Source organism: Terrapene carolina, unplaced genomic scaffold (genome assembly GCF_002925995.2).
Source record: "Terrapene carolina triunguis isolate 2854851 unplaced genomic scaffold, T_m_triunguis-2.0 Scaffold84, whole genome shotgun sequence".
NCBI lineage: Eukaryota > Metazoa > Chordata > Testudines > Emydidae > Terrapene > Terrapene triunguis.
The window spans coordinates 7,434,800-7,448,909 of NW_020664435.1; the positions used below are offsets into that span (position 1 = coordinate 7,434,800).

The 14,110-nt window shown below is 43.9% G+C and overlaps 1 protein-coding gene across 1 annotated transcript in view; it reads left to right on the forward strand.

Moving 5' to 3' along the window:
• Positions 1 to 14,110, forward strand: part of THRB (thyroid hormone receptor beta) — a 271,485-nt gene that overhangs the window by 118,823 nt on the left and 138,552 nt on the right. The gene's annotated exons all lie outside the window — the stretch shown is intronic.

Consider the following 14,110-nt stretch of genomic DNA (forward strand, 5'->3'; position numbering starts at 1 on the left):
GGTCTGGAGGGGATGAGACAGAGGGGAGCAGGACTGGAATGGGGGGAAGTTGAGGGGGTGGGAAGGCAGGGGGAGCGATGGGGGTGGGATGACGGGGGAGGCTGAAGAAGAGATTTGGGGTAGGGCAAGGCTGAGGGCAGTGGGTTGCGGGGAGCAGGGGGACTGTGGGGGAGGCGGTTGGAATGGGGGCAGGGACTGAGGGCAGTGGGTTCGGGGTGGGAGGTACAGGGGGAACAGGGTCAGGGTGGGGGCTGAGGGCAGTGGGTCGGGTGAAATGATCGGGGGGAGGGACTGTGGGGGAGGCAGAGGGAACAGGGTCAGGGGGCGCTGAGGGCAGTTGGTTGAGGGTAGGGGTACAGGGGGGACTGCGGGGGAGGCTGAGGGAATAGGGTCAGGGTGGGGCCTGAGGGCAGTGGGTCTGAGGGGAGCCCCCCCAGAGGGACCTGCCAGGGGGCCAGGTGAGCCCAGCAGTGCTTACCTGGAGCGGCTCCCAGGAAGCATCCAGCAGGCAGGTCCCTCCCAGTCCCTCTGGCCCCTTCCTAGGGTCGGGTCGAGGGGAGGGGGGCAGGGCTCTCTGCCTGGCGGCCGCTGCCTGCTACCAGAGTCTACAGGCCCCGCCCCGCTGCAGCACGCAGGGGAGTGAGACCTCCTCGCTGCCTCTCCGTGTGCCGGGGGCAGGGGCAGGGCTGCGCTCTGCAGGCTCCTGCCGGCCAGGCGGGGGGCCCTGTGGGCTGGCGCCGCCGTGCCGGGAGCTCACTGCGCGCTGCCCCAGGGCCCAGGGAGGAAAGGTGAGTGGCGCCGGCGGCACCGGCTTGCCACGGTTCCCCCAGCGCAGCTGCCCTGTCAGCGCTTTTGGGTCTTTAAATAGCCGTCCGGGGGAAATCCCGGACATTTTTAGCTTTTTACAAATTCCCCCCGGACGGCTATTTAAAGACCCAAAAGCCGGACATGTCCGGGGAAACCCGGACATATGGTAACCCTAGCTTTGATGGTATTTACAATTCTTTTTGTTTTCCACAAATATTGATAGAAGTGATTTTTAAATTTTGTTTGTAGAAAGTACAAGTCTCCTAAATATGTATTCACATGAAGATTCACACCAGAAATGTTTGCATGGCTATCTTGAAATCACTCTGATTTCTCCCATTCTGAAAAAGTGGATTTAAAGGGAAATTAAACAGAAAAAAGATGGTTAGCTACTTAACCATAGACCTGATCTACACTGTAAAATTGGGTTGATGTAAGCTGTGTTGTGTCAACCTAGTCATGCATGTGTCTACAGTTAAATTTGTCTTCCACTGTGTCGCCCCATTACAACAATGCAGTAGCACCACCTCCCCAAGCGGCGTTGAGCTATGATCAATGTACTGAGGCTCATGCGAGTGTAGATGCTGTGTTACTTATCTTAATCCTAACAGCCCTCCAGCAGCTCTTCCACAACGCCTGGCACTGACTACTCTGGTCCACTGCCTGGGGTCCCAGAGACCAGAAGCCCCCCACTACCCTTTAAGGCCCTGCAAATTTTTAAAATGCCTTCTCCTGCTTGTCCAGCGTGGCAAACACACTTTAGCAGCTCTCCACTGTTGTGTGCAACTGCCCAGCTGACCATGCCAGCTGCATTTCCAGACACGCTGCAGCTTGGAAGCAAGAAGAGCTTCCTGCAAGCACAGCTACAGACCAGCTGTAGAAACATGGACATCAAGGAGCAGATTGCATGGAGGATGCAGGAGAAGGGATACAACAGGAACCAGCAGCAGTGCCACGTGAAAGCAAAGGAACTGTGTCAGGCACATTAGAAGGCCAGGGAGGCCAACAGTCGACCATGGATGCCTCAGAGGAGCCTGAGTCACAGGCCACTGGCATGAACAGCGGGGATGAGGAGGTGGAAGAGGATGAGGGACATGCTACCAGGGGTTCCAGCTATGCAGGACCTGTTTGAGGCTCCACCACAGTCCAGTCATTCCCGGCAGTCAAACACGAGTGAGCCCGATGCAGGGGAAGGAACGTCAGGTAAGTCTGTAAATTTCTTTCCCATTACAGTGATGGCATCCCCAACTTAGCAGGACATAGCTATTGACTTTTCATTAATTTACTCATACTATAGGGGGTTGCGGTATAACAAAGAGAGGCAACATTTTTATCTGCTTTTCATTCCCTTGTAGAATTAGTCAAGTGGGGTCACACAAAGCACTTTGTTTGTGTACACAGGAATGTCCCTTGAATCCTCCTCAGATATCTCAATGCACTTTCATGGAGGTACTCGGCAATCCTCTGCCGAAGGTTTCTAGGGATGGCAGCCTTATTTCTTCCTCCTTGGTAGGATACTTCCCCACACCAGTCATGATAACTTCAGCAGGCACCACTGCAGTACACAGGCTAGCAGCATATGGGCCCAGACAGCTTTGGGATGCCACCAGCAGCAGCTGTGCTCTCTCTGCCTTTGCTGCTGCCAGGAGAGAGATACCAGCTAAAACCACCACCACCTGTGGAAAATGGTGCCACTATTCAGTGCCATTGCCCTATACTAGTTTCATGCAACCAAACAATTCCTTCCGCTTTACCCTCACCCCTGGTGGGCCATACTCACCAGCTGTGAGTGGTGCCCGGCACAAGCACACTGAAGCAGAAGTGTCAATACTCCAGTCTTGTCTTGTTTAAAACTTTATGGTAGCAAAGGAAGGGAGTTCTGAACCGTAACTTTCACTTACTGTCGTCACTATTGACAATGGTAACTCTGTGTTTTATCTGCATCTGTTGCTGTAACAGTCTTCAGAGGTTCCCTCTCCACATCCACGGAACGCCTGAGCTAGATAAGGAGGAGAAAGAAGAGGACGTGGGCTGACATGTTCAATGAGATCCTACAAGCTAGGGAGGAAAGGGCCTGGAGGGTGAACATCGCAGGCAGCCTGAAGAAGGAAAGAGCAGGGAGGAGATCGGCCCAGAAGTTCCAGCAGGAAAAGGAGAGGGAGATTCACAGGACATAATGGGGCTTCTCCGGCAACAAACACAAATGCTGTGGACTCTTGCAGACCTACAGGTTCAACAATCACAGACTCGCCTCCCTTTGCAATCCATGGAGAACTCCACTACAACACTTCCCTACATCCCCCTCTACGTTCCAGGGTCCATACCCCCACCCCTACCATTCCACCCTGGGGGACATTAAGGAAAACCACAGCTTCATATACATGGGCCTGTAAAAGCCACAGTTGCTATATGTGTAGGTAAAATGGATATGAATGTTGTTTCCCTTTGTTAAGTTCAGTTCCATTAATATATTACATTTGCTTTTAAATTGCATAGACTTTTCTTTGCACTGGTTTTGTTATTGAATAAAATGCTATTATTTGGAAAATAATTCATCTCTATTAGTTCACAACATATTCTGCAAAGTGCCTGGCAGTTCAGAAGGTACCCACTTACTTGTTGCTGTACAATGTGACCCAACTCATCAGATCAGTAATAACAATGTAATAATCATAAATGTACAGCAAGCATCACAAAATTAATAGGTGCATTAACAGTGTTATATTCATAGGTATACATCAAGCAACACACAGTTCTTAACAAGCCCCAGAACAGCAGGGACAGATAGAGCACAGAACACCACAGTGCATTACTAGGACTCACTATTAAAGTGCTCTTTCAAAGTGTCCCTCAGCCGCATAGCTCCCCATTAAGGTCTTCTAATAGTCTTTGTGTCTGGCTGTTCAAACTCAGTAGACAACCACTCCACCTCCACCCTGGCAGCAACTTTTCCCCCTTTTTTTCCACAGATACTATGCAGGACACCATAGACAGCTATAACCATTGTTGTTGTTTTTCACGGAGATCCAATCTTGTGAGTAAACAACGCCAGCATCCCTTCAATCTACCAAAATCACATTCAACTGTCATTCTGTACCTGCCGAGCTGGTAGTTGAATCTTTCCTTGGTGCTGTCAAGATGGCTGGTGTATGGCTTCGTGAGCCGGGGAGCAAGAGATAGGCTGGGTCCCCCAGGATCACAGTTGGCATTTCAACGTGCGAATGGTAATTCACCATTTACAAAATAAAGACGCTGCTCGTAGCTTTCTGAAGAGTCCTGTTTTCTTAAAGATGTGAGCGTCATGCACCTTCCCCAACCAGCCAACACTGATGTTGGTGAAGCATCCCCAGTGATCCACCAATGCTTGCATAACCATAGAAAAGTAGCTCTTCCTGTGTGTGTACTCTGCGGCAAGGTGGTCTGGTGCCAAAATAGGGATGTGTATGCTGTCTATTGCTCACCGTAGTTCAGGAACCCTATTGCTGCAAATCCATCCACTATGTCCTGCACATTGTCAAGAGTCACAGTCCTGCATAGCAGGAGACAATTAATGGCCTGGCACACTTGCATGACAACAGCCTCCCACAGTGGAATTTCCAACTCCAAATGATTTCCCAATTTAGTGTTGCAATTTTCCACAGTGCAATCACCACTCGCTTCTCCACTGCCAGTGCAGCTCTCATTCTGTATTCCTGCGTTGGCATGCTGGGGCCAGGTCAACACACAGATCCAGGAACGTGGCCTTGCGTGTTCTGCAAGTTCTGCACTAAATGCACATCATGCCTGCATTACGATGTGATCCCACCAGTCAGTGCTCATTTCTCGGGATCAGAAGTGGCACTCCATCATCTGCAGCTGCTCTGTAAATGCCAGCAACAACCTTGAAATGGTTCTCTCTATATCCTCCAAGAAATCTGTCCTCCAAGAAATCATCATGTTCCTTGCTGATTTGGTTTTTTTTACGGCTCTGCAAATATCGGAGGATTGTATGTCTTGTGCTTGGAACTCTTATGACAGTAGTGCAGAGCTGTGCAGTCTCCATGATTTTGTCAGAGATGACGGACAGCGAGGAGGTTCATGCAAATTTGAGGGATTTTTTTAAGAAGGTGCAAAAAGTGTGTGATATAGATGACATTATGGGAGATAGTTGCATGCTGGGAAGATGACCCCTTGCTCCCAGTCACCCCTGCTTGACTCACTTCTGCCCAACCATGCATTGCCAGAACTTCCCAAAAGACAGCGCGCTGGATGGTGGTGGGTTGCACACTGGGATGCCTTCCTATGATGCACCGCACTGTGCATCAACACAAGTACTCCTGGTAAATATGCACAGTGCCAACACAAGGAACCAAGTGATATACTAACTGTGGCAGCTTTATGCCAAAGTAACTTTCACTGACCAAAGTTTATAGTGTAGACAGGACCATAATGAGCAACTGTACTTCATGTTGTGCCATGACATCTTTTTAAAAGTGGATCTTTCCAAGTCTTCCTAAATCAGTATGCTTAGTTGAATTTCTTTAACATGTGGTGTGCCTCAGGAGAGTGCAGAGTAAGGTTAGTGATCCAAATTTGGAGTTGTTTGAGCCTGGGGTTCTGGAGAGAAATGCCCTAAAAAAAAAAAAAAAAAAGGCCATCTTAAAAAAAAATGTTTCTAGGTGGATTCCCTCCTCCCCTGAGCTAGGGATCAAACTGTTGATGTGATGTTGGTCAAAATGATCTCAATCAGTCAATTTTTACCCGAGGTAGTACCTGGCACCCTCTGAATCTTTGGGGGACCCAAACTGAGAATGGAATTTAAGAAAATGTACATTTTTACACTGTGCATGTGCCAATACAGAAGAATGGCTGGAGGGTTTCCATTCCAACCATTTTATGTGCTTTAAAGTTTGACTCTCTTGCTCCCAAATTAAAGGTTAATCAGATTGCATTGAAATTTGGTGTCACTCATGAAGATGTTGGGTAGCGTTTAGTGATCCAAACTTGGGGTCACTTGACCTAGGGGATCCCGAGCTATAACCCCTATTCCTCCCCCCAAAACCATTTTCCTTCTGCTGCTGTGTACTATTAAACTGAGAGGTACTAATGCTTGGATGAAGCACAGACATCCTGATGGCTGTGACTTCATCCTTCAATTAATATAACTAAGGATAACTTAATCAGAAGCCCCCACCTAGGACAAAAGGAGTTTTGAACCAAGTGACTGGAAGTTGCTGCAATTTGTGATTTGTGGATGGCAATTTTCGTTTGGGGGGGAATGTAATCAAAGTTTTTGTGGAAAAGAGAGAGGTGATTGCTTTCTAGAAAGAGAGAGGCAGTGGGGCAGAGGAGTGGGGGAATATGGGGAGAGGGATTTGGGGATGCAGCAAAGAAGGTCTGTGGCAACCCCTTCCTTGCCCCCATGTGAGCCAGGATCTGGGGAAGTCCTGCCCCTTTGGGTGGGGAGTTGAGAATGGGCATACTTTGTGCATGTCACAAGCTCTGAAGCACTCAGGAGGAGGATGGGAACACCCGCTGGTAGGAATGGAGCAGTTCTCATATCTCAGGCCTGGTCTACATTACAGAGGCTAGGTCTACACTACAGCGGGGGTCCGACCTAAGATACGCAACTTCAGCTACGTGAATACCGTAGCTGAAGTTGCGTATTTTAGGTCGACTTACCTGGCTGTGAGGACGGGGGAAAGTCGACCGCTGCCGCGCTGCCGTCGACTCCGCTGCCGCCTCTTGCCGTGGTGGATTTCCGGAGTCGACGGCAGAGCGATCAGGGATCGATTTTATCGCATCTTCACTAGACGCGATAAGTCGATCCCAGAAAATCGATTGCCTGCCGCCGGACCCTCCGGTAAGTGTAGATGTACCCAGAGTTAGGTCGATGTAAGGCACCTTATGTCGACCTAACTCTGTAAGCATCTACACTAAAATGTAGCTCCCACCAGTCATTCACTCACTATACCTACTTAATAACTCCGCCTTCGCGAGAATCATAGCGCTTAGATCGATGTAGTTAGGTTGACACAGTGTCAGTGTAGACACAGTGTTGCTTACATCGACTGTTGCTGCCTTTTAGAAACTGTCCCACAATGCCCTGCAAGCGCTCCAGATGAGGATGCCGACACAAGAAGCATAGTGTGGACGTGTAAAAGTGATTCAATTACTGTGGTGGCTGTACGTCAACATAACTTACGTCAACTTAATTTTGTCATATAGACTTGCCCTCAGAGATATTGTTTCAGTTTCTGTTAGTCTCCACGGAGTGTTCTCATTCAGCTGAGAACATCACATTGGAATGAATGGGCCACTTCACATCTTTCAGAGCCTGCTGTGCTGCAGATGGATGTGTAGAAGAGCCCGTTCCCTCCACGGTCCCTCTATCCTTCTTGTTTAAAGGATGACATTTCAAAATGGTCTAAAATCCCCACAGATTCACAGATTTTCTTGAAATTAGCAACACCTTGTTTGAGTGCAGAGTAGAGTTATTGACCGACATGTGGGGTCATTTGTGCCAAGGACTCCAGAAATATAAGTCCTGGAAAAAATAGCCATTTTTCAAAAAGTTTCTAGGGTTTGTGTCTCCATGTGTGTAGAGCTAGCAAGCAAACTATTGCTGTGATGTGAGTCAAAATACAACCTTAACTCTGCCCTCTTTTAGCAGTGCCCCAGTGTGTCCTGTTAACACAAATAACTTCACTATTCTTTTTGTCATTTAATAGTGTTAGATGGAATCCTGTGGATGAGAGTGAATGGAAAAGGAGGTGAAGAGCTTATATGTTTCAGCAACTGTGGGGTTGGCAAAAAGGTATGTGGGTGAATGGGGCATTTTGGGGCATTGCTGTAAGAGGGCAGAGTTAAGGTTGCACAGGCAACTTTAACCATGCATTTCCTGGTTTTCAGAGTTTTGCTCAGTTCAGCATTCTGCAAGGGAATGACATACCACCACACAACCTTAACTCTGCATTAACATAGTTTTTGCCATTGAATAATATATCTGCTTGTCTGATAAATTATTATTAAATATGGTTGCCATCTAGGGCTAATTGAACATCACATCAAAACATAAGAATGGCCATACTGGGTCAGACCAATGACCCACCTAGCCCAGTATCCTTTTCCTCTGAGAGTGGCTGGTGCCAGGTGCTTCATAGGGAATGAAAAAAAGAAAGAAATTTATTGAGTGATCCATCCCTGTTGTCCAGTCCCAGCTTCTGTCTGTTTAGATGGAACATTTTTCATCTAAACTGTTTTTAAATTGAGAAATCAAAAACATGTGGACCAAAATTGAAAAATTTCGGCTGAAAACTATCTCACATGATGTACAACATCTTCTCTCCAAGATGGGAGCCCATGGTGCATTATGGGAGATGTAGTCTGACCAGGAAGCTTGGCCTATTGAGGAAAATGGGCTCATGATGCACCCAAACTACAGATTTCATGCGGCACTATGGCAGCAGTTCCAAATTGAAATTTCTCATTATTAGAATTGCTGCTGAAAAATTAAAATTGTCTGTGGAGAAAAATAACTGCTGACAAACTCCATAACTTTAATTTCAGTCTAAGACAGGTCTTCCTAACATTTCTGAACAACATGCCTTCTGTTCTCTTTAAGGACTTTTATGTAAATCCAAATGAAGACCTTTATCTCCTGGATGATGACATAGTTTTGTTCCAAGGAAGAGAGAGAGAGGGAGAGCAGTTCTTGTAAGTTTGGGCTGACGTGCATTTTTTTTTTTTACTGTGTTTTTGTCTAAGGGTTCTTACACCTAACAAAATAACTGTTTACAAACTGTTACTGTTTGTCCCCTGACCTGATTGCAGCATGATTAAATTTTGTACGGTTAGCAGGCCATTGTGCTTAATACCTGCATTAAAGCCTTGGTCATGTAGCCCAGTTACTACATAGTTCTTGTCTACACTATCAATTTTAACCAAGTTGTAACTAAAAGGGTACTGTGCTCCTCAGATCCACATGTAGAGAAGACCCTCCATGTGCAGTTCTTTCTTCATCCCAAACTCAGCCATCTCTGTGGCAGCATCCCCCTTGCCCTCTGATCCCATGGATACCTCGGTGCTGGTCAGGGGTCCATGTAGAGGGAGACAGTAGGGACTAGGCAGGGCAGGGTGGAGCCAAGATGATGCAGAACCATATTTCTGTACCCAGGAGAGTTTACTAGTAAAAGCTAAGGCAGTCTGCGTCTGTATTACATTTTCCTCAGAACACCCTTGGCAAACTAACATTGCTTTATTCTATCTGTCATTACATCTACCCCTTTATAATCAATCTAATAATTTTCATGTTTTATATATTTATTATAACAAGTGTGTTTGAGTGAGTTTGTGAAGACAGATCTAATACAGACCCTTGTAACAAGTGACTGAATAATGTGATTAATTTCAATGTATCTACTCAGTTAGAAATATGGTGCAATTATTCATATTGGTCACTGAGGATAAAATATTGAAATTGATTTTGCCATCAGAGATCACCAAAAGATTATCAGGTTTTTTAATCTGATGTCAGACATTCGGATGTCATTAAAAGGTTATCAGGAGTATCAATTTACAAACATTATATTAATTTCTTCCCTGAGACAATCAGGTAGGATATTTGAGCTGGAGAACAATTTTAAATTTTATTAAATTAAAGCTGTATTCAGATTACAGTTGCTTCGTTTGGGGATAAAATGAAACATCAACAGTACTTAATATTATTGTTTGTCCTGAATTAGTTGGTATTCGCTGATTAAATTGTTACATTTGTCTGTTTGTCTAGAATGTGTGTATCTTGTTTATTAATCACAAAGACTGTCTTTGAACAGAAGACAAAAAAAGGAAAGGTCATACATTTACTGAATAGCCATAGTGCTGGAGAACCCTGTTGTCAGTAAATTCCCTGACACCGCACACTTGTCCTGAAATCCTGGTGTCTTTCAGTGAACAACAACAACAAATGCCACAACTTTTGTTGTTGTAATGAGAAGTCAGCAGCCTAGATTTGTTTTAATATTCATTATCATAGAATCATAGGACTGGAAAGGACCTTGAGAGGTCATTTAGTCCCGTCCCCAGCACTCCTGGCAGGACTAAGTATTCTCTAGTTTAATTTCTTTGTACTGTGATTGAGAATCAAAGCTAACTTTCAGAATTGCCAATAATGGGTAATTACTTGCTAGTTAGGTGTGGTTTTGAAGCATCAGTGTACCATTGCTGTTCATTTAATCTGAAAATAAAGCTAGGTACAACTAAAGAGCAAGAGACATTGTTTCAGTTGCTCTGTTTTTATCCACCAATGGAGATATTTCATATTGGTCATTGATTCATTTTCCTTCTAACTTACTCACCCCCTTCTTCACCTCTAGGGTCTTCTTACTTCAAACTTAATGCTGGCTCATATCTCTGATTTAATGGCCTTCTTTGATTACCCCGGTACTTTTTAACTGAAGGTCTCTAAGGGTAGGTCTACACTTACCCGGTAGTTCGGCGGCGAGCGATTGAACTTCTGGGTTCGACTTATTGCGTCTTGTCTGGACGTGATAAGTCGAACCAGGAAGTGCTCGCCGTCGACTGCGGTACTCCAGCTAGACGAGAGGAGTACCGCGGAGTCGACGGGGGAGCCTGCCTGCCGCGTGTGGACCGAGGTAAGTTTGAACTAAGGTACTTCGAACTTCAGCTACGTTATTCACGTAGCTGAAGTTGCGTACCTTAGTTCGAATTAGGGGGTTAGTGTAGACCTGGCCTAAATCCTTTTGTCTCTAGTGCATCACATTCCTCCACTTACAGCTTTTTGGCCTTGACATATGATGCGTAGTAGAGCCTTTGCGGACTGCATCCTCTGGCGGTGCTGGTCTAGCTTCTGTTTTAAAAAAGAAAGTATTTTCAGAAGTAAAGCGTGTATTCTAACATTATTCAAACACTGCATCTTAAAACAGGCTTCATCTTCTTTTCTATCATTAAGGACTTACCAAGAGACTAGCAAAGTTCATTGGCCTAACAGTGGCCTTTAAACAAAAGTATCCTAAAAAAACTTATATACTGTAAAGTGACCATTTAAGATGAGTGGCCTAACAGAAGTGTGCCTTAGAGCTGGTTTCACTGTAGAACAAGAGACAGAACTTTCTCAGGTGCCAGCCCACCAGTGTGACATGAGCTCCTATAGGAACTAAGAATCAACCCTCACCACCTTCCACTCCAAGTGCAAGTTGCATTTCTCTGACCTTACTTTCTCTAACATAAACATACTGGGGTGGATTTGGAGGGTGGGGAGTGTTATAAAAAAATTCCAGACCAAAACACTCCACTCCACACAGTTCTCCCCGTGAGGAGAGGATGAAAGAACAAACCTTTGTGACAGACATGTAGTCATATTGTTTCATGCGCTACTGGAAGGCACTCAAATACAACAGTGATGAGCACAGTATAAGAACCTATATAGAACAGGATAGACTAGAAAAGGAACATATGGTGAGTCAGTGAATCAGTGGGGAGTCAGTGCATACTGACTTTCTACTTCCATTTTTAATCCATTGTAAAACTGCAAAAATTTGTAGTTATTATGTGATCTCTGTAGTGATACTTACAGTCCATGGTTTGAAAAATAGAAAAAAAAAAGCTACTAAGTGACTCTTTTGGAGCTGATAGACCAAACATTTGACCTGCCCTGTTTGTTTGTTTGTTTGTGGTTTTTTACCTTTTGAAAAGTCCATGTGTTTCTTTATATGTAACTTTGTAACAAATGCCAGCTGTTAGGTGCTCATGAGCAATATTGCAATAAGAAGTCAGTGTGTATAAACACTCTTCCATTTCAAAATTACAAGGGGTTTTTAAGAGAAATAGTAAAAATAAAAAAATTAATTTGGAAAAATTCCTTGTCAGTCATTCAAAAATTAAATTATTCATTAACAAGCCGGTTACTTCAAGCATTACTAGATAATGAAAGGTAACAGATTGTTCTTAAAGTCAGTATTATTTGCCACTAAATGGGTCAATAATTCTACCCTTTGTGTTGTATCATGTACATTTGATCATGGTTGGCTGTGGAGTGAAGGTACAATACTCCTTTTGAAGCCTCACAGCCAAAGCTAGTCTATGGTATTCTGTCATTGGTCATTCACATATTTTTCAAAATGCTGAGACAATTTACACATTTTTCAATTTTTCTTCTTGCACAGCCATGTTGTGCCTCATTCTCTGATTATCAAAAACAAAACAAAAAAGACACAAAAAGTAGAAACTTTGGCTTGTCAGCAGAGAGCGAGGAGGAGAGTGAGATAGGTGTGAAGCCTGGGCCCCACACAAAAGCACTATAAATAGAAGTTGAAATAAACTCTAAGCATAGCACAACAGAACTGAAAATAAAAGGGAAAGTGAAAATTTTAAAAACACATTTTTATATCTACCCATGTCAGTATCACAGCGCCCTTTCCCTTTTGAACTGCATAAAAGAACAATGGAAGTTTAAAAAATAAAATTCCTAAGCTTGAATGTAGACCAGATCAGTAGTGATCAAAAATTGTTACCATCTAATCACCGTTCAGGTGTCCATATGAAATGAGCTTAGTGCTATCTGGGTCTTTGTCTGGTTTCCACTGGACAATCATCCACATCACAAAAATCTTCACTGCTGTTGACACTGATTGGAGTCCTTGTTGGCAGTCTGAGCTATGGAGACTGAACGGCCTCTCTTCAAGAGATGCTTCCTCCAAGGCAAGATTGAGGCCCATTAGTGGAACAGTTCAGGGAAGTTTTCGCTGCTCCTGATCTGTAGCCAAGCAGAGAACTTTCAATCCAACATGTTTCATGAACATAAATAAACACCCAAATGTGTAGGGGGAAAAAAATCTTAAAAAATAATTTCCAGTTCAAATTATTTTAATTAAATGTTTTATGTCCATTCTGCATGTGCATGGTCACCCAGACACATCTTTACAGCCACACCAACATTAATAATACTATAAGAATGATAAACTTTTCTAAAATTCACAAGTTAGTACATGATGGTGTGGTGTAATATCAAGCTATACATTGTGACATTTTTAAGTGTAGATAAGCCAGTTTAGGTATTTCTAGAAGTGTTTTACATTCATCAGTATCCAAATTTCTCTGCCTGCAAGCTTTGCTCTGTAGGATTCATGGTAACAAGGGGAACCTTGATTTACAAGTGTAAGGATAAGAAAAATAATCCCAATCAAATCTTTTTAAATGGTCTAAAATATTTGTAAAATAGTTTTTTGGCACCGTCAGTCATGAAGTCTTAAAACTCCACCTGTTCTGAAGGAAGGTAGTGTCTTATTTACTGGAGCTCAATGGAATTCACTCAGCAAGGTAGTAAATCCATTGAAGGATATGTTGAATTGTAAGTTGCCAAGACTGTATGTAGCTTATATAGAACACATAATTCTGTGATGTGGAACAAAGATATTATTAGCACTTATTTGAGATGACCTACATAACTCACACCTGGGTTCTCCAATCATGATTAATGCACGCATACCAAACTCATGCCAATAAAGCCTTTATATTACACCAATATGTATTTCCCTATATATCCATATTTACATACGTCTGGCTTTTAATGTAGCAACTGTGTAAAACAGCTCACGCAACTCTAAACAGTATTCATATGAAACTGCAGGGTGAAGTTATTTAGGCAGAGCAGTTGCGTTACTTACTGTCCTGGGACTTGGCCAAGATACCAGGATTAGCACCTCTATTCTTATGAAATATGCCATTGGATCTTCAGTCACCTTAAGTAGTCAGGGGCTAAGGTTCACATTCCATCTGAAAGAGCCCAGCAGTCCTTCACAGTACCACTGACACTATATGCTGAACAGAGCATGGGCTTAACATTGACACAGAAAAAAGAGTGCCACCTACTACTGCGTCACTAAATATATATATACGACCCATTAGTTTTGTTTATTAATGAACTTTGTTCTGTACACACAAACTTCTTAATAAAGCAAAATTCCATGTGAGATTTTTGGCTTAGTGCACATGCTTGGCAGCTGGATTGAAGCAGCACACCTTAAAAGCTTGAGAAGAACTATTGATAGAAATCTATCTGGGCAATCATCTGGACCAGTGATACTCAGACTTCAGTGGTTCAGGAGTCACATTAGCGATCAATATTACCCAAAGGAGCCATAGAAGTGTGAATTCATCGTTTCATTTACTATAATACTATCTAGTCATAGTTAAACAGTTTGATGGGGAAATGTTGTGTGTGTGTGTGTGTGTGTGTGTTTAATTCTCACAGCAAAATGACTGACCAAGTATTATTAGTTTATGAACTACACTTGGCTAATAACAT